General features: G+C 42.9%; 1 long non-coding RNA gene across 1 annotated transcript in view; it reads right to left on the reverse strand.

Moving 5' to 3' along the window:
- Positions 1 to 11,308: 11,308 nt before the first annotated feature.
- Positions 11,309 to 21,988, reverse strand: part of LOC310693333 — a 30,190-nt gene continuing 19,510 nt past the window's right edge. The window contains exons 2-3 of the long non-coding RNA XR_014519095.1: positions 15,419 to 15,584; positions 11,309 to 11,494 (exon numbers count right to left, since the gene is read on the reverse strand). This is a non-coding gene — a long non-coding RNA (uncharacterized lncRNA). The remainder of the gene's footprint in view (positions 11,495 to 15,418; positions 15,585 to 21,988) is intronic.

The raw sequence follows: 21,988 nt of genomic DNA on the forward strand, positions 1-21,988 counted from the left end.
CCTCCTCTATGTGACACCCTTTTATATATTTGAACATGGCTATCATATCACCCCTTAACCTCCTCTTCTCCAGGCTAAACATGCCCAGCTCCCTTAGCTATGCTTGCACTATATTCCCCAATAGTTCTGTAAGTGGCTTGCGCATCATGTGAAAGCTCAAATGCAATGCAGAGCTTAATAGGTAGAGGTTGTGAAAAGAGAATAAAGTGTCATGTGAATGAAGCCTTTGTTACTCAGGAATCGGTGTGTGTGTGTGTGTGCTGCTTATTGCACAGCACCAACAACAAAACATTACACCAGAAACCTTAGTTAGTCTTTCACCCCTATACCTAGGTGGTTTGACCACTTTCTACATCAGGACTGATACAGCCAAAATTTCCTAGGGATTTGGAGAATGCCACTGAGAAATGTTGCTAGCCCTATCAAAATGGTTTCATCTGCCTTCAGAATTACATTGATGTTTTGCCTGAAACATCAACCCCCCTCCCCCATTACTTCAAAAGCCACTTTCAATGAAATTTGGTGGCAGATCTTCACGGATCGCAATGACATCTGTGCCATAGATTGGTCATCCATCATCTGGGACCATGTTTATCAAATTGAAGACACCTAGAAATGAGTTGCAAGCCCTATGGCTTCTGTTAGCAGCGGTGATAAGTGAAATAGCTATCTGCATTGCTGGGTGGTTGCTCTTAACATAATCCTGTCAATTTGTGGAATGGTAACAGATTCAGCCTTAGTCCCTGAAGGCTCCATTTTGTTCTCAGGTTATATACGCATTTCCTAGAACTGTTTGCATACACCGTTTATGTGACCAGCTCAAAACATATCCCTAAGGACCATTTAAATCTATTTGCGCTCCAATCAACTGCTAAGAAGAGGCTGTTAGTGCAAACATGAATGATATACTTTAAAAGAAAAGAAACTGTTCCTGTATCAGAATGCATTTTACAGTAATGCTGTCCTCTCTTCCTTTTTCCTTGGGAAAAGCTGCCTTATTGAGTCGCAGCATAAGTCCATCTAACTAACGTGGCTTCCAGCCATGATGGTTTTGCCGTGCCTCCGCAGCTGGAAACAGTAATGCTTCTGAATACTGTACCAGTTGCTGGAAACCACAGGAGGAGGTCCTGCTTGCAGGTTTCCCACAGGCATATGGGTGGCAACGATGAAAATAGGATTCTGAACTAGATGGTCACCCTTTGGCCTGATCCAGCAAGTTCTTCCTAATTTCCTTTGGGTCCCATCAAACTCTACAGTTCTATGATTTTATGTTCTTAACTCAGACCCCATCTGTGTCACACGTTTAAAGCAGCATCATACCACTTTGAACAGTCCTGGCTTCCCCCAGAGATTTCTGGGAAATTTTAGTTTGTTAAGGATGCTGGGAGCGATGAGCAGATCCCTATTTCCTCTCCAGAGCTACAATTTTCAGAATGGTTTTACAATATGTTCTCCTTCCCCAGGGAACTGTAGCTTTGTGACGGGAATATGGGTCTCTTAACTCTCAGCACCCTTAACAAACTGCAATCCCGATTATTCTCTTGGGGGAGACAGGACTGTTTAAAGTGGTATGATACTGCTTTAGATGTATAGTGCAGATGTGGCCTCTGGTTCAATCCCCAGCACCTATAGATAGGGCTAGGAAATAATTCTTTCTGGAGCCCTGGGGAGAAGCTGCCAGTCAGTGTAGGCAGCACTGAGACCTTTTGCATGAAAAGCACGTGCTCTGTGACCTCTTAACCACTAACAAAGCCCATGCTAAAAATATAAGACAAAATGTGTTGGGAACGGAGCTACTATCTACGCAACCAAAAATGGTATATTAACTGTTGTGGGATATAGAATCAGAAAACAATATATGGGTGGCTTCATTCTGTGAGTCTCTTTAAGATTCCTGATGGTGCCTGACCCTCACCTGATGTGACATGTGATCTCAGGTGTGGGGTGGGTCAGTGCAGTTTAGAGAAAAATGACCTTGCGAGCCAAAATGAGACCTCTGTCAGGCCAAATTTGACCCGTAGGGTGTATGCTCCCCACCCATGCCCTAAACTCTGTGGGACAGGATATCTAAAGGTTTATCTCATCCCACATGGGCTCAAACGCACATCGGGCTCCCTGCTCCCCTGCCGTCAACAGCCTTTGTGTTGGTTATGCCATGATTATGGGACACCCTTCAAAGGCTGCCTGGCTTGGTCAATTGTCTTAGTCCCCAGATACCCTTCCCTACAGACCCTCTCAGATGTTACGATTGTCAGAAGGGCACCTCTTGGTAGTTCCACTGGCCTCAGAAGTTCAGGGGGGAGAGATGAAGACATTGTCTGGGACAGCCCCTAAGAATTCCATTCTCACAGAGTTGGGCCTGGCACCTTAATTTAACATTTTTCATTGTATGATGAAGACACACCTTTTTAGCTGGCTGTTGGGCACCGTGCCGTTGGACCTTACTGCCAAAGGCCGGGAAAGAAGTCTAAATAACAGTAATAACAACAATAACTGCTCAGCTCCAGGCAAGTGCTTCAAACATGGTTATTTGCCTTTGCTGCTTTGCATGTTTCTGTAGTCCTTTATTTTTTGATATTACTCCTAATATTTAAGCTGCTTTGGGGATCCTCCAGGACTAAAAGGCAGGGTATTAAATGTTGTAAATAAATAAATAAAATGGATGAATTTGCCAGATGGCTTGATGCAGCAAATCCCTCTCCTCCTCTCCCCCCGCTCCTTGCTGCCTTCCCCCCCCCCCGACTCTGCCCCTTGACTGTCATACAGGAATAATACAGATAAAATAATACTGACCTGTCTTATATGATTGGTCTTCCACAAATTTTGTACGTTATTTTGATGTAAACAATAAGTTTGCTATTGGAATACACGGACATGCACACACCCCATAAAAATTAATCTGATAAATTAATTGTAACTTCTGAAGGAGAGAGTGGGGAAATCCTACAGGCTTAATAAATGAAAACAGGACATGCAAGTCAGTCCGACCCTTGAAGAGAAAGGGGTTGGTGGCTTGCCCACTTTTAACTGTGCTGAAAATCACAGGTAAACAGCAGTGAGGAGAACCTTAAGGAACTGGCTCCTTTTTTCAACCCTAAGGATCCTGACAAAATACCATAATAATAATAATAAAAGCAAACAAACCCTTTCCGCACCAACCTCCAGCTCCCATGCTCAGACTGGGTCCTTTTAATCTTAATTTTGAACAGTTGCTACTCCAATTAAATTCTACCACCTAGCATTTTCAAACAGCTCTCAGTTGTCGTGGCAAACTCTTTTTAATGGACAGCTGTTTTTGACAGGTCTCTCTGATTTGCCAGCTCTCTGTCATCTGCCAGCACAGGCGGCCCCGTTTGGAATTTTTTTGCTGCTGGCATTGAGGGGATATGCAAATGTACACATGAATCAGTTGTCACCAGTACAGACGCGGTGCGGGGAGATGATGAGAATGTGTTGGGAGTTCAGTCGGCTTAAAGTGGGAGGGAGGGAGTTGGGGGGGGAGAACCCTTCCTGCTTAGATTTCTTGAAGTGATTCTTTTTTTAAAAAAAAAATACATTTCAAGTCCCTCCAGGTTCTCCCCCACTTTGTGGGGCCTTGTCAGTTTGGAGTTTGGCAGAGTCCAATCTGTTGCTTGCAAATCAAACCATTGCGGAAACTTATCTTTATAAAAAAAAAAGTTTCAGGAATTATAGAAACATTTCAGGTCCACAGTCTCTGAGCTTTGATTGTGCAAATGGATGGAACTTGTTTGTTTCCGGAGGGGGGGGCACACACACAAACTTTTTTGAATGGGCTGCCAACCGTCAGAAGAGACATGCTACAAAATAAACTTCTGTTTGGCTTTCCTGAAGCATTCTGGGAAATGCACCATCATGGCTGCCCCCAACAGATACTACTCAGAGCAGAAGAGAGATATGGCTATGACAATCAAATTTTAGAGTAGTAATGTCTGTTTGGTGTGGGAAGGTATTTTCACAATGTGTGGTCCATCAAACAAAACAGAACCTACTGACCATATATGGTGGCCTCCATTTGTTTCACAACCCCCTCATCCCATTTTTGCCAGAGGGCAGCAAAATCAGTTGGTGGCTGTGCTATACATTTAAAACAGTATCTTACATCTTTAAATAGCCATGTCATCCCCCACAGAATTATCAGAACTGTAGCTTGTTAAAGGTGCTGAGAGGTGTTAGAACACCCCCTAATCCAGTCACAGAGCTACAATTTTCAGAGTGGTTTAACAATCCCTCTTCTCAAGGGACTCTTGGAATTGTAGGTCTCTTGAGAGGAATGGGGACTCTTAACAACTACTCACGGCACACTTAATAAACTGCAGCTCCCATGATTCTTTGGGGGAAGACATGTCTGTTTAAAGTGGTGTGATACTGTTTTAAATGCATTAGTGCAGATGGGGCTGTAGAGTCAAACAGATCCAGAAGACCTTGGATCCTCCAGAAATTTGTATTGGGACCAGTGCTTTTTCAGTTTCTTCATAAATGATCTAGAATTCAGGTTGAGCAGTAAGGTGTCCAATTTTTCAGATGTCATAAAAATTTTCAAGAGGGTAACAAGAAAAACGTATTGTTAAGAACTAAAAAAAAAAAGACATCTCCAGTCTGGCTTACGGGTAACAAAATGAGAAACGTGGCTCAATGTAATTAAGTGCCGAGTGTTGCACTTGGGGACAAAAAATAAAATAAAATCCTAGCTTCACATATACACTGAAGAACTCTTGCGTTGGCAGTGACAGAACATGAAAGAGATCTTGGGGTCGTGGTAGATAGGTCAATGAAAATGTCGACCCGGCGTATGGCAGCTGTGAAAACTGCAAATTCCATGCTAGGGGTCGTTAGGGAATGGATAGAAAATAAAAATGTCAATATCGTAACGCCTTTATACAAAATCTATGTTGCAACAACTGCACTTAGAATTGTGTGCATGGGTCTGGTCACTGCATCTCAGGATATTTCAGAAGTGTTAAAGATGCAGACTACAGGACTACAATTTGACTACAGGGCTAAGGTAACTCCTCAATGAGAAAGGTTACATTTTGGGCTTCTGTCCAAAGGTGACAAGGGAGGCACATTATAGACATTTATATAATTATGCATGGTGTGGATAAAACAGATAGAAGTTTTTCTCCCTCTCCTATAGTACCAGAGACCAAGACCACCCAATAGAGCTGAGTGGTTAAACAGAGAAAATGAAGTACTTCTTTACCTAGCACATAATTAAATGATTGATTTTTCTGCTGCAACAGACCCTCCAAATGTCCCTATTTTCCAGGGACACTCCCAGATTAACAGAAGCTGTCCCAGTTTCTGATTTGATCCTGGAAAGTCCTACATTTTCTTAGGACATCCCTATTTTCATCAGAAAACTTTTGGAGGGTATGGAGTTATGCAACCCCTGACCCAAGGAGATAAGTAACTTTACAACCTTTAGAAGATATCTGAAGGCAGCCCTGTGTAGAGAAGGGTTTTTTAATGTTTATTGTTATATTACATTTATGTTGGAACCCAGTCTGATGGGTGGGGTATAAATGTTGTTGTTGTTGTTGTTGTTGTTGTTATGGAATAGGATGTCCCTATTTTCAATGAAGAAATGTTGGAGGGTATGCAACAAGATGTGGAGATGGCCACAAACTTAGATATTTTAAATTTAATTGTTTCTTTTCCCCCATGCTGAACTGTATTACAAAAGTACTATTAATAAAAGTATAAATGGAAATGGAAATTAACTCCTGCTTTATATATGCTCCTACTCTGAATGTAAGGTCATAAGAAGAGCCTTGCTGGATCAGGCAGGTGTTCCATCCAGTCCAGCATTCTGTTCTTATAGTGGGCAGCCAGATGCCTCTGGGAGGCCCACAAGCAGAACCGGAGTGCAAGAACAACTCTCCCCTCTTGGGATGCCCACAATTGGCATTTGGAGATACATACTGCCTCTGACAGTTTCTTGACCCGAACTCACTTCTCTCTGACTGACTTGACTATCTCAATTGATTACCAATCAATACAAAGGCTGGCCGATCTGTTCCTCATCAGCACGCTGTTCTTTATTGAAGCTTCCTTTTCTATTCCTTAAAAATATGAAAATAAAGCTGCAATCAAGAACAGAACAAAACAACAATAACAACCCGTAATTGCAGAGGGATCTATACCTATTTCTATATCTATAATATATAAACATACACACAAACAAAGTTATTTCCTGTAATGGAGATATTCTGTAGTTGCTCAGTGTTCTGAGAGCAGATCATGAAAAGAGGGAGGGGCACCTCTGATTTTAATCCAGAAATGTTCCTGTGCCCCAGCTATCAAAACCTGAGCTGTGCACTGGATTCAATGGAAGTCTGAATCGTGAATGCAAAAGGGCTTATTCAAGGGATCGGGTCTTGGGCCCAGTCACATTAAGCCCGCCCTGGGCCAGCCTAGTGTGATCTAGAGCTGTCAGAGAGTTAGGCATTTGGCAAGGAGTCTGCTTTCCCAGCATGTTCGCCTCAGAACTAAATCCTCTGTTTTAAAACTCCTTAAAAAATATACCGCAGAACTGATTTGAGACTGGATCTTAGTTGGGGTGGATGTTCGCTGGGGCAATTTGGGGTGGGTTGGCCCAATATGGGCTGGGCTGAGTACACCATGAATCAAAACTGTCACTCAGTTTATTATTATATATGGACTGTCTGGATGTCCATTTCAAATCACTGAGTGGCCGGAGTTGTAAATCCTTAAAGAGCTTTCAAGATGAAGAGACCTTTGCCATCCCATTTCCAACACAGCCTTATGACACTTTTTCCAAGTGAGGAGACAACTCTATTCTCAGACTTTTGCTTTGCCAGCATGGTGAGAGTTGCTAGAAGACCCCTCACAGTGTTGTGGTTCGCAGCACCCTTAGCAAACTACAGTTCCCAGATTTGGTTCTCCACTCAGCCAGGGACATCAGTGGTTGATCCTGCCTTGCCTACCTTGCAGGGTTGCTAGGAGCATGAAACGGGGTAATCATAAATCTCTGATTATTTCATGGGCATTGATAGGTAGTAGGGTTGCCATACGTCCGGAGAATTCCGGACATAGCCAGGATTCGATTGTTGGAAATAGTGTCTGGGCAGAAATTGCTGAAATGTCCAGGAAAGTCCAGACGTATGGCAACCCATGTTGGAAGTGTAGATTTTGGTGAATTTTGTTAAGATATTGCAATAAGATACTGCAAAAAAGCTCCGCAACTTTTGTCTAGATTTTCACTTCTTGAAATATAGCAACACTAATAGGTAGAGGATGCTTGTTTAAGTCAGCACTGATGGCATTTGAGATCTGCTGGCTGCAAATCTACTGCAGATCTACTGGACAGTCCTCCAACAGCTTAGATGGAGGCAGGGGAGCAACAGTTTGGCAACCGAAATATTGCCATTTGCTTCTGGAGAATTGGAGACGCTTTGCAAATTTGCGCTGCCTGCCTGAGTCTTTGCCTGCTTCCCTGGGCTAAGCCTGTATATTTGTAAATAATGCGACATTACAAAGTACCATATGCCTCCAGTGCTGTCTGCTCACAAGGCAAGTTGCCCTATAAAAAGGCTGCTCCCCCCTTTGCTCAAGAAAGCTGGGAGCTCTGAACATGACACAGTTTGCTATTACTATGCTATTTTCTGCGTCGTGGTTGCAACCCCTACTGTTCCTGATACTAGCGCTTCACTGGGGGCAGGAAAATCATCAAATAGCTCTTCATTTTGACAGTATCAATATGTTCTGTGCGTGTGTTTTTAGAATAAAAATAAAAATCAAATTGTTCATTCTTCACACTTAATTTTCTTTGAAATGGCAAAGCATCTTTGGGAAATTTAGCTGCAGGGGGTAGAGGGCAAAGGAGAGGCTATAGATGCATCCCCTTTATGAACAATACTGATAATTAGAGGAATAAAGAAGTAAGTGTGTTTGTTTGCTTAGTGTAAAGTAAAATTGAGGCTTATTTTATGCCGTGATGACTAGGACCTCTTCATCGATGTTTTTTTTTTTTTTTTTCCAAATGGCAATGTCAAGAAGCAAAGCAAAGAAAAAACTGAGAACAGGGAAAGGGATGATGGAGAAGTAGGGAGGGCAGGAATCCAAAATTAAGGAAAGGAAGCATTTAATAGCACCCATCTGTGGCAGCAGGCACATTTTGAACTTTGAGAAAATGTTTGTGGGTTGCCAGTCACAAAATGGCTGCCATGGGGACGTGGCATAACAGCATGGCTGCCGTGTGGGCATGGCGTAACACAAAATCAGATTTCTGCAGATCAATAGTGAAGCCACACTTGGAACACTTTGTACACCTCAGAAAGGATATTGTAGGGTTGGGAAAGGTTGAGAAAAGGGCAGCCAATGTGATCAAGGGGTTTGAACAACTTCACTCTGAGGAAAGGTTGCAACGTTTGAGTAAAAGGAGACATGATATTAGGGTATATGATTACACACAGTGTGAAGAGAGAGGTTTTCTCCCTCTCTCATACTTCTAGAACTCAGGGCCACACAGTTGGAAGATTCAGGACTGTTTAAAAAAGAAACACTTTTTCACACGGTGCATAAATGATGGAATTCTGTCCCACATATGTAATGATGACCCTCCAAGTGTCCCTATTTTCCAGGGACAGTCCTGGATTTAGAGAAGCCACCCCAGTTTCTGGTTTGATCCCCGAATGTCTCGCTTTTCCTTAGGATGTCCTGATTTTCATCGGAGAAATGTTGGTGGGTATGGAGTGGTCCCCAAGCCAAGGAGATAAGTAACTATACAACCTTTAGAAGACATCTGAAGGCAGCCCTGTATAACCTTTGTTATATTTTAATAGATGTTGGAAGCCACTCAGAGTGGCTGGGGCAACCCAGTCAGATGGACGGGGTATTTTTATTATTTTTATTTTTATTTTTATTATATTATCATCATCCCTCATTTAATCAGATAAATGTTGGAGGGTATGGAGTACTACTGCACTCAGGTTCTTACTATAGGCTTACTATAGGAATCTAATTGATCACTTCAAGAACAAGATGCTTGATGAGGTGGGCCTTTGGCCTGATTCAGCTGGGCTCCTCTAATGTTCTTACAACTCAGATTGGGGTAACGAAATTTCTAGTCCTCACTTAGGGCCAGGCTGGATGTGGCAGGGCACCCAGGTTTATTTCATGCATGCTTCTGGCCTGTTCATGTGTAAAACAGGGTGAGGCCCCCTATTCTGTACACGAAGCAGAAGTGAGCGAAACCCACTGCTCCCTCAGCTTACCTCACTGTCCTCCACCACATTCAGCACCCAAACTCACTTATTGCTTGGGAGGGAGGCTGTGGGAGAAAGCTGCTCATCATAAGATGATAAGCACAGCCATCTTGTCCTCACAATGGCCAGTCACGTGCCTATGGGAAGCCTAGGATCTGAGTGAAACAGCACTCTCCTCACTTGCCGTTTCCAGCAGCTGGTATTCAGAGATAATAATGGCTCCAATTGTGGAGGTAGAATCATGGCATTTGCTTAAGAATACGCTGCGTCGAACTTAGCGAAATTTACTTTTGAGGTGGCATGCACAGGATTGTGGTGCTAAGCAGTGGAGAGAAGCCAGGTCAGGTGGTGGCGTGAGTATTCCTCTCCTTCTCCATGTGAGCTTTTTGGTGCAAATAATACTCTCCACCCTGTTTTGCATGTGGCTGGAGCAGACATGTAGATGGCTGACTCTACTGAATTTACGCTTCCCAAAACAATAAGTGAACTACAAAATTCACGTTTCTCCAAATTTCGCATTGGATTTCTGCAGCCTGGTAACGTTTACCAAAATGCACTTACTGGAGGTAAAGTGTGCAGCATAAAAATGCACATATTAGTGAAAATAAAATACAAAAATTAAGGGAATTTTCTTTGCGGAAATGTGTATGTTGGGCAAAATTGCATACAAACGTATTGGCTTTCAGATGAAAAAAAAATCACTAAAAGGCTCAAAAAAATTATAAGGGCTTTTAAAAAAATTAAAAAGCCACAAACAGTTGTATAAATGTGGGCACCTGAACTTAAGACAGCAAAAAGGAGAAACGGAAACTGGCAGATAAGCCCGTTCCCACGCATCACATATACTAGGTATGGGGAACCTTTGGCTCTCCAGATGTTGCTGAACTTCAATTCCCATCACCCCCAGCTATTGGCTATGCTTCAATATTGCCAAAAACTTTATCTGGGACACCTTAAGCACCTGGGGGGATGACAACCAAGCTTTCTCACCCCAGTTCTGAGGCCCAATCTCTGGAGAGGTGTGCTCATCCCCGTCCCCACCATCATGAGGCTGATGTGAGTTGTACATCAGCAACATATGGAAGGCCAAATGTTTCCCATGCCTGACATATAGTTCATAGTCACATAGCAAGTTGAGTGAGCTTTGAACTGCTTGTTGTCTCACTGTGTAGCCTACATTGTGAGGATAAAAAGGGGGGGAGGGACTTCACATTAATCCTTAGAGGGTAGGTAGGAAAAAAATGCAACAAATAAAATAAGGCAGCTTATTCAATTCACTGAACTTGCTTAAAACGAACACAATGATATCTGACAGTATTCAAGAGTTAGAAGTCTCTGTAAGAATTACTTTGTGCGTTTCCACCAATGACTCCCTTGGTTAGCTTCGCACACACACACACACCAATTGCCACTTACTTGTAGTACTCAAACCATTGCAGAAAGGAAAATGTGAGCTGTTTAGACAGAATCTATAAGGCAGAATAGAGTGGTTTTAAAGCATTCTCAACAGGGGGGATGAATACAAGAGAAGGGCGGGAAGAAAAAATCTATTAAAAATGAAAATAACAAAGTCTTTTAATGTCTAAGGGGAAAATAGAGACTGATTTTGTGCAAAAACGGTACGACGTGTTCATTGATCTTTTCTTTTCTTTTTTTCTTTCCGAGAGACAAGAAGAAATTGGCTGGTGACTGAATAAAAGAAAATGAAGTCCCATTAATATGATCTGTCGAAAGAAAACTTGCGTAAATTGATCAATGCTATACAAGCCGTTCCTAACCTTTCCTCTCGTTTGAAGAGGATATTGTGTGTGTGTGTGTGTGTGTGTGTGTGTGTGTGTGTGTAGATGTTTCCCCCCTACAACAGCATAAACAATACACACCAACAATTTCAGGTTGCTTTTTAGACAGTTTCCCAGTAATATAAGAAATATAGAACTTCTGAAACTCGACCTGGCAATAGATTTCTCTCTCCACATTTGCCCACAGAACCAAAGTTTGAAGCTAGCTTTTGAAAAAGAAAAAGAACCTGATGGCCTTTTATTTTCTTCTCTGGGTTTATTTTGGATTCAAAACAAGAAGTTTATAGAAGCTATGTAGAAACTCTTAGGCTACAGGACATAGCTGCTGGGAGGTAGCACTGCATCATGGAGCTTGTGGTCTTAAAGCTGCATGAAGAAGACCCTGTGTAATGATTATTTATCATCACACCTCTGGATTGCAGACTCAGCTGGTGAATTCCAACAGGACTATATCAAAAACAAGAGTACAATGAATAATTATTATTGTTGTTATTAATTACCCGCCATTCAGCCTAAGTTCCCAAGTGGGATGCAACATTAAGAGGAAGACATCTCCATGCTCAGGGGAACACCAAGATTTGCAGACATAAAAAAAAAAACTTAGGGGGAAAATTCTAAGGAGATAAACCCCTACCCCCCAAAAAAAAAAATCAAAGAGGACTGAGTATGTTCAGCAGCTACAAAATGCATCTATTGGGAGGGAAACAGAAAGATGGAATATTCTGGAAAAGAGAACTGCTGGCTGGCCAATATATTGAAAAGGGCAACCACACAATGAAACATGTGTTTCAGTGGCCCGCTGTTATTTTAAACAAGTACTTCTGAGTGGGAAGTAAGAGAGCCAATGTAGGTAGTGTCTATCATGTTGGGCTTTCAAGTAAAGCAGGGAAATATAGGCCGTTAGACCTTTAAAATATCACCTCCTAAGTTTATTCCAAAGTTCCCCACTTCCCTCAGCATTGACCACATTTGGTAAATGAAAAATGGTTTACTTACAAATCCTTCAAAAGTCAAATTAATGCACTTTTCCATACAGCAGCAGGAAATGTTTAACTTAGATTAAAGGCAGTTTAACTTAGTTTCAAATTTGGTAAACGGCTTGCTAAAGCCACATGGTCTACATACTGGTAGGGTTCACATGGTAGAATGAGAGAGAACAAAGAGTTGCAACCTTTCTTCCCAAGGTGAGGGTGTGTGACCTAGCTAAGCCTGTCAGGACAGCTTATTCTATGGTCTTAACCCCTTCATTCATTCATTCATTCAAGTTAAGCTTTTTGGTCATTTGAGGCTGGATATATCCCACATTTAGGTCATTCTCTTGTTCTCTGGTCAATGTGTTCTCCACACTACATAGCAAATCACAGTCCAAAAGTATTGCTTTGACCAGGAGGTCCCATCCGTCTTGAAGCAGGAAAAACAATATGATAGTAAATATGTATGCTATGGAACTGCTGGCTCTTAGCTCTGGTTATGCAGTTTCCCCCTCCTTTTTTGTCATGATGGAAATCCAGCTACATTACCAGCTCTACATTGCTGTTAGACCCAGGATCCAATATACTGGTATATGTTCTGAGCATGCTCAGTGCTGTTTCCTTGAATGCCATATCTACACACTAGCAAAGCTCAGGGCCCAGCTTCCCTGACTAGCCTTGTTTTATTCTTTAGCACTTCTTTCACTGGTTGCATAAGTGAGTTCCACAGGAACCATTGTGAATCTCTTGTTTGCAAAATAAATGGGTTGGGGTTTAGTTTTGTTTTTATACCATTTTTAAAGGATGGCAAGATTGGGGTGTCAAAATATTTTTAATATTTCTTTTTGCCACATTTCCTGTAGCAGTTCATCCTCATGAAAATGCTAAGAGGGTCCTATACCCATCACAGAGCTACAATTCTCAGAGTGGTGTAACCAGTGCCAGATTTATGTATAGGCTAAGTAGACTGAAGCCTAGGGCCTCTATATCTAGGGGGTCTCGCCAACCTGCCCACCCCCCAGTGCCGCAGTCTCCCCTCTCCCAAAATTGTAAACCCAAGACTTCATGCAAGGGCAGGGCAACTCAGGCCCAGGAACTATGAGACTCAGGGCTAGCCAGTGGGGCCCAATTTGAAGCAGTGGAGCGCAACTTGAATTTTTTTTCTGTAGGTCCCCAGTTCACAGCCAAAGGCTGCAAAATCTTATAGATATAAATAAAATCCATCTAGATTGCCCTGGTGCAGGGGGGCCCTTAGGAACGGCACGTGGGGCCCAATTTGGCCAAATTGCTCCAATTGCCTTAAGGTCAGTCCTGATGAGACTGTGCAGGGGTTGGACTTACAAGCCATGCACCTTCTAGGTCCCTGGTGTCACTATTCAGAGTACAGACTCAAGGACTTGTTATGGAAATAAAGGGGGACACTTATTGGAAATCAGTTTTGTCACCTCTTCCCCCCCTAAACCCTGAGACAATGAGTCCAGCCACCTTTTATTCACAGTCACATAAGCACTACACAAACTCAATATTGCAACCTTACGTATTACTCAAGCCCTCTTACTGTGGCATTGTAGCTCTGTGCAAGGTAATGGTAGCAACTCTCAGAACCCATAACAAGCTGCAGTTCCCAGAATTCTTTGGGGGAAGCTGTGAGTGTTTAAAATGGTATTAAAGGTAAGGTAAAGGGACCCTGACCATTAGGTCCAGTTGTGACCGACTCTGGGGTTGCGGCGCTCATCTCGCTTTATTGGCCAAGGGAGCCGGCGTACAGCTTCCAGGTCATGTGGCCAGCATGACTAAGCCGCTTCTGACAAACCAGAGCAGCGCACGGAAACACCGTTTACCTTCCCGCTGGAGCGGTACCTATTTATCTACTTGCACTTTGACGTGCTTTCGAACTGCTAGGTTGGCAGGAGCAGGGACCGAGCAACGGGAGCTCACCCCATTGCGGGGATTCGAACCGCCGACCTTCTGATCAGCCAGTCCTAGGCTCTGTGGTTTAACCCACAGCGCCACCCGCGTCCCTAAAATGGTATTACAAAGCTTTAAATTTATGGTCTGAATGTGGGCAACCACTCCCAGTTGTGGTCCAAAACAATTGGAGGGCAATAAGTTGGCAAAGGATGCCATAACAGCTGTCTAAACTATACTAGATCCTGTCACCAGGCCTTCCTTGGAAGGACAGAGATGAGCTTTAAGTGTGTATTATTTTGCGTCTCCTTAGTGTCACCCATTTACTGTTCTTTGACATTCGTGGGTAATATTCTTTCCCCCTCCCCTTCCAAGAGTTTAATTTAATACCAAAATCCAATTATTATGTAAATACAAGCCTGGTTATAATTGTCAGAAAACAAGTTAGCATAACAATGGAAAGCAGGGACTTCCTGAAAGTAAAAGCCAGCTCTGATTTATGACAGTCTTTCAAGTATGATTGATAAAACCAGTTCTGAGAAAAAAGTAATGTGTGTGTGTGTGTCCCTGTAGTGTTTTCTCTGCCTTGCTGTTTCAGAATATTTCTCCAAAGTGTTTGTGCAAAGTAAAGTTTCTTTGGAAGGCAAAACTTCACCGTAAAATTCATTGTCTTGGTGGTTCATTTGTTTGTTTTTCCTTTTGTTTTGCTTAAAAGGCAACCCCCCCCCTCCTCCAGCAAACCACACCAAAGTCATTATTTAAAGTGCCTCTTCTCCGTTCCTCCCCTCAAATGTTCCTAGCAGATGTTTATTTAGAGAATGTGCTGGCTTTCTCTTGCAAGACACAGAAGTGACATTTCTTGAGGGTTTTAGCTGGAGAAATTTGTCTTCTTCATCATGTCTTTAAACATCTGTAAAAGGCAACGGAATCTTTATTATCTTGCTAACTTGAAGTGAAACCAAAAAAAAAAAAAAAGCAAGCAAGCAATATCTTAGCTCTGAGTCCAAAAGAAACTGTATTTAATGGGACTGACAGATGAGAAATATCTATCCTGAACGTTTTGCTTCAGTAGAAACTCACCCTCTGACCTCTTGACTTCTGAATAAGGCTGGCGCTTTCTAAAAAAGAACATTCCATTTCCTTCAGATGTGTTTCTTTTTAAAAGAGAAGATTTTTGTTGTTTTGCTTCTCTCCATATTTCTGTTATCTGCCTTAGGAAATAAAGCATTACCCAGAGGATTCAAAACTGTAAAAACAAAGAAGGGGTCTGATGCCCTAGATGGATCTGTTTATGTGGTGCCATTTTCCTGGGTTGTTCTACACAAACACACCACAACTGGGTTTCCTTTTTGACTTTAAAGGAGCATATTATTATTATTATTATTATTATTATTATTATTATTATTATTTCTTAATGAATGTTTAATATGTAGTACTTTTCAAGTCCCACCCCCGTGCATCCTGTTTGGCCTTAACGCTATTCATTTTATACCTCTGGTACCAATCGCAAGTGGGGAGAGGGAGTTGTTGCTTTCAGGTCCTGGCTGGAGGCGTCCCATGGAAATCTGGTTTGTCACTGTGAAAAGAGGGTGCTGGGCAAGAAGAGCTTTTGGTCTGATGCAGCAGGATTCTCCTTACGTTCTTACGGACTGCAGCTCCTGTAGGGAAAGCTGATTTAGGATATAGGAAATTATCTCATGCTAAGTCAACAATTGATCCCTTTAGCTCAGGATTGCCCCTGAATACTAGTTCTTGAGGATCTGGAGCAGGAAGAAGGCTGTTGTGCTCATGCTTTCTGTGTGGCCATCTCAGAGGCATCTGGTTGGCCACTGTGAGAGCAGGATACTAGGATCATCCTACTCGGGTGTAGGACCCTGGCAGAGACACATGCCCGACTGGCATGTTCTCTCCCTCCTGGTCAGTTGGGAGCTTCAAAAGCTTTCTCCAGCCCGAACATCACAGCGACTGATACCAAGAAGCATCAGCACACTTAGGATCCTGCAGAGTATTTGCAGTTTGCATAACAGAACTCAGTAGCACAGCATTTTGGCTAATCTACTTTATTTACATATAACACACTCGGAGCATTCTGACTTAGCTCCTTCCTCTTTCTCATCAGACAGCAAAGAGAGAAAGAACAAAAGACAATAGTCCCACTTCATGGAACACAGTAATACCAAAACATCCTGTCTCTGTCACTTCCCACACTGTGGAATGAAAACATACACTGTCATGTGATAGACAAGAATCTCATGACTGCAAACACGGAGCAAGAATCCTAACAGACTAGACTGGTGTTTGACTTGCTCCACTTCTTAAATTCTCATAGGAACACAGTTCCATTTTTGATGGGCTGCCGGTCATTTCCTTTATCCCAGATGCAATGCAGTTCCAGGTAATTGAGTACAATGGAAGGAACCACACTACATCTGGGTTATTTTTCAGGAAGTGAAATAGTGGCAGCCCAGCCAAGAAGATAGCTGGGATTCTGCTGAAGCTGCTGCTGCTGCTGCTGCTGCTGCTGCTGCTGCTTCTGCTGCCACAAATAGTGACAAACTAATTAATAAAAAAGTTTAAAAGAATATAAAAAGCCCCAGCCACTACTGCAAAGGTAAGCAATGATTTTTTGCCCACTTTACCACAGAATATGAACTTTTGTACACTGTGTGGCCAGGAACTCCATACAGACTGCCCAGGCTTGCACCCCAAACAGATCACTTCAGTGTTGCTAACACAGTGGTTTGACTTCACCTCCTGAAGCGCACTCCATTGTGTCTTAAGACAGATGGATGCTAACAACTTGACTGGAGAACTGCCTTGCAAAATTCAGAGAAGTGCATCTTCCAAAGGATGGCTGTGTTTCAGTTCATGCACTGTTTCGGAAAGTTTGAATTAGGTTGATTTGCCTTTAAATGTGAACTGAGTTGAAATTCTCCCCCGTTCCTGTTTCTGATCAGGTCAGTCATGAAGCACATCAGAGGCAAGCACCAGCCACCTCCAGTTCCCCACTGATGCAATAAAATAAAATAAAAATCACAGGTCTACAAAGTAATAGCCAAGTGTCTAAGCAATGTGCAGGAGTTATTTTTCACCCCACTGAAATCTCCAGCTTGTTTGTTTGTTTGTTTGTTTCCAGTCCAACGTTCAGTGAAGGCCTATTTAAAATAAAATAGACTCTTTGCCTATGCTTAACTCCAGGTCTAAAACCCTTGCAGCAGAGGGGTGGGATGAGTAAGGTCGAGGGAGTCAGAAATTTGGAACGCTGCTATGTGTTTGAAGAGTCTTCCCAAGTTATGCTTGGCTGAAGCACTCCTGATTTAAGGATTCATTCTTCCACAAAGAAGCATCCATTAATTGCTCATGTTTAATTCTACTCTTTCTGTGCCAGCTGGTAAGCTTGTTGTGCAACAGTCGTAAATATTTGCAATGCCCGAGTTTCGTAAAAAAGAAAAAGAAAGAAATCAGCACTCATAATTAATTCCTCATCCAGGGTACTCCTGACCGCCGGTCTTTCACCTGACTGATTCGTACGGCCGCTAACAGCTCATTACGTATTAATCATTTCCTCTGCAGAAGCAATCGCCAAGTGGCTTGGTTGGCACAGGTCCAGGGATTGGCCTATTCTGAGTTGGATGGTCATACTGGGATTCCCTTGGATCAGTTATGGGTCAGAGGAAGTCAGTGATGGTGTCTTTGCTTGGCTGCAGTTCCAAGAAAGTTGTGTGGTGGAGGGAGGATGGAGGGACCCACCACTTACTGAGGGAATGGGCAGCGTTAGCACTGAATGCAAACAAATAGCGGGGAACAAAAGTGGTGTACTGAAATGACTCTCTGTCCATTCACTTGATGCTGTCACCAGAGGCATCCTCTTAAGTCCCATCAAGGCCACCTTCCCTTTTCCATTGAGAGCCAGTGTGGTGTAGTGGTCAAGAGCAGTGGACTTGTAATCTGGTGAACCGGGTTCGATTCCCCGCTCCTTCACATGCAGCTGCTGGGTGACCTTGGGTTAGTCACACTTCTCCGAAGTCTCCCAGCCTCACTCACCTCACAGAGTGTTTGTTGGGGGGGGGGAGGGAAAGGAGACTGTTAGCCGCTTTGGGACTCCTTAGGGTAGTGATAAAGTGGGATATCAAATCCAAACTACTACTACTACTACTACTACTATTCTTCTTCTTCTTCTTCTTCTTCTTCTTCTTCTTCTTTTTCTTCGTCTTCTTCCATTGTAACTGTGGCATCTGTATCTGTCAGAAGCCACATGAATGCCATACATTTAAACCATGGCTTTTTTTAAAGCCGGAATTTGCTGGCACCTCTAATGGTTCTATAAAGTCCCTGTCACAGCGATCTGCAGTTTGGTGTCCTCCACATTTTCTAGACTCCACCTCCCATCTTCCCTAACCATGTTGAGTGGAGTTGATAGGAACTGGAGCCCAGGATATCTGTAGGGCATCAACAGACATTGTGGGGAAGGGGACGTTATTGTCTGTTCACAGCCTAAACAAAGGGGCAACATTTCTCCTGTGATTAAAAGGTAAAGGTAAAGGGACCCCTGGCCATTAGGTCCAGTCATGTCCGACTCTGGGGTTGCGGCGCTCATCTCACTTTATTGGCCAAGGGAGCCGGCATACAGCTTCCAGATCATGTGGCCAGCATGACTAAGCTGCTTCTGGCGAACCAGAGCAGCACACGGAAACGCCGTTTACCTTCCTGCTGGAGCGGTACCTATTTATCTATTTGCACGTGCTTTCGAACTGCTAGGTTGGCAGGAGCAGGGACCGAGCAACAGGAGCTCTACACTACACTTGATCTTAGCCAAAAGGCCGAGAAGCGATGGCCGCAATAAAACTTGAAACTTGAAGCAACAGGAGCTCACCCCGTGGCGGGGATTCAAACCGCCCACCTTCTGATCAGCAAGTCCTAAGCTCTGTGATTTAACCCACGGCGCCACCCGCGTCCCTCTTCTCCTGTGGTTACCAAATAACAACAACAACAACAACAACAACAAGAACAACAACAACAACAACAACAACAACAACAACAACAACAACAACAACATTTTATACCCCACCCATCTGATTGGGTTTAATATGATACATTTAAAGAGCTATGGTACCCCTGTAAACAGTTATGGCTCCCTCCAAAGAATTCTAGGAAGCATACAGAGCTATACAGGGCCTGTCCAAGACATTTTGACACCTGAGGCAAACCACAAAATGGCATCCACCACCACCAGGGAAGAAGAGGAAAGTGTGCATCAGGAACAAAGGAAGATCTACATGTGGTGCATTCCTTGGAGGCTGGATCAGCTGCCCTTGTGGATTCTGCCACCAAAGGGAGAACCAGCCCTTGAGCTATAATTCTCAGTGTTCCCTATGAAGGCAGATTGATTGATAAACCACTCCGGGAAGGGAACAGCGTCCTCCTAACAACTCTCAGCATCCTTAAAAAACAACAGCTCCCAGAATTCTTTGGGGGAAGCCATGCCCATCTAAAGTGGCATCATGGTGTTTTAAATGTATGGTATATATGTGGCCTTAGTTACTCCTCTCAGAATTCAATAAATCCACATAGTTAAGCAAAGAGACTCAGAGACATTGGTGTAAACCTTGCCTGTCACAGGATTTGATTATTGGTTGATCAATAGATCTCTCTCTCCTGCCCCCCACCCCTCACAATACCACGTTTGGAGCTTACAGGCTCCTTTTCATATATATGAAAGCCAGCTCTGTACAAAGCATGTGAAATACGTTAAGGCCACACATTTTTTATATTTATTGGAAACAGCCTAAATAATTAAACTCAATGGGTTTTTTTGGTGGCTTTGGGGCTCTTGCCTAGAGTGAAAGGTCACAACCTGACATACCATCGGCCTACATGGTCCCGATGATTGACAGGAAGAGGAAATAAGTTGATATCCTTCACGTGGGAATCACAGCTTGCAGCGCCTCAGAGTAAGTGGATCGGGAGGCAGCTTTGTGGGAAAAGTTAATTGTGTTATTATTCAAAATCTTCATTCCCAAAGTTTGGCTCAATGGCGATTTATTTACTTAGGCGATAAAACAGCTGTGTGTCATAATAAAACACAGGTCACTGGCTGTTATTTAATGTGCCGAAGTGGGAACCTTGAGCATTGTGTGGGTTACATTGGGATATATGAGAAGCTTTGAATTCTTGCACAGTTCTCGACGTTGCATAGGAAATAATTAAAGTTATTCTTTCGTGTTTGCTTGTTTTATTTTTAAAGGTACACACACTGGCTTGAACGATGTACTTTTTTGGCCCCACAGATTTCAGTGGGGACATTGGGCTGCCTCAGAGTAGACCAATTTAAGCTGATAGACATGACAAGCATAGGTTCATTAATTTCAGTGAGTAGGATTGGAAAAATCTGTCAGTTTTGCTTCTCCTCATTTCCACATAAGTTTGTAGGGGGTGGGGTTAAGGTCCTCATGAAAATTCATCAGCATTTTAATGCAAATTCCCATTCATATACTGTACACATTTTGGTGTGCGATTTTACCTAACACTCCCAATATTAAAAGGCAGCATTCCCTAATACAGTGCATTTTAAATGTTATTGTTGCTAATATTTTTATGCACACTCTGCCCTAATGTATATGTTTTGTATACATTATTTGGTTGGAGAGTTGCACTGACACACTTCTTTCTTTAAAAGCATTTATAAAGTTTTAAATAATTTGAGTTCGATAATATCTAAGCGGTGTACAATATTATACACACACAAACACACAGAGAGACACACAAAAATCACTGAAACAAAAATGTAACAAAATGCAGAAATATGAAACAAAAGTACAGTGGTACCTCAGGTTACATACACTTCAGGTTACAGACTCCCCTAACCCAGAAATAGTGCTTCAGGTTAAGAACTTTGCTTCAGAATGAGAACAGAAATTGTGCTCTGGCGGCGCAGCAGCAGCAGGAGGCCCCATTAGCTAAAGTGGTGCTTCAGGTTAAGAACAGTTTCAGGTTAAGAACGGACCTCCGGAACGAATTAAGTACTTAATCTGAGGTACCACTGTACATAAAAGAGCCTGCTGGATCAGACCACTGGTCTGACTGGTTCAGCCTCCTGTTCTCACAGTGCCCAAACAGATGCCTGTGGGGAGCCAGCAAGCATATGTAATTAAAAACAGAAATTCAAGGGCTTGAAACACGTAAAACAGAGTCCAATGTTGTGAGTCAGGGAAAGCCTGGCCAAACAGATAAGGCCCCATCTGAATTACAGATTTAAAGCAGCATCATGCCACTTTAAATAGTCATGGCTTCCTACAAAGAATCCTGGAAACAATAGTTTGCTAAGGATACTGAGAGATTATTTTGGAGAGCTCTATTCCCTTCACAAACCCAGAATTCCCAGAGTCCAGCCACTCTGGTATCATCTCGTTTTCTCTTCACAACAACCCTGTTAGGTAGTGTAAATCAAGAGACTGGTCCAGGGTCACTCAACGAATTTCATAGCTCAGCAGCGATATTAACTCTATTTTTCCTGGACTCACATGCTTTCTTCATGGCCTCAGACAAAGTTCAGTTGTTTATCAGGTGAGAACAGGCACGGGGTGAGCAGGAATGGCTGGAGAGGGCTGCTACAGCTTACCTGAGGTAGCCATTTCACTCTGCCTAATGGCAGAGCAGGCTCAAAATTACTCTATTTATGCAAATCTAATGCGCCATCGAATCTAATGCACACCTCAATTTTCAAAATCTTGAAACCAAAAAAAGTATTTGCTGGCACCATTAAATCTAATGTGCACCCTAATTTTTGTGACTTAATTTGGCCATTTGAGTACATTTGAGTAAATACGGTATGCCATGCTGCCTAATCCTGAGACATTGTGTTGCAGCCAATCACAGTGCCTGATGGTATGCTTTGATCCCGTCTGGATCAGGAGAGGGATCTGACGTCTGAGCACACAGAGGCCCATGTAGCTCATAAAACCAGCATCCCACAACCTCCCCCATTTTGGGGGGGACTACAATTCCCATCAGGCCTAGTCAGCCATGCTGGGAGGCTGTACTAGACTATGCCCCGCCCTCAGGC

Source organism: Podarcis liolepis (assembly GCF_965112155.1).
Source record: "Podarcis liolepis genome assembly, chromosome: 14".
In the NCBI taxonomy this organism is placed as follows: Eukaryota; Metazoa; Chordata; class Lepidosauria; order Squamata; family Lacertidae; genus Podarcis; species Podarcis liolepis.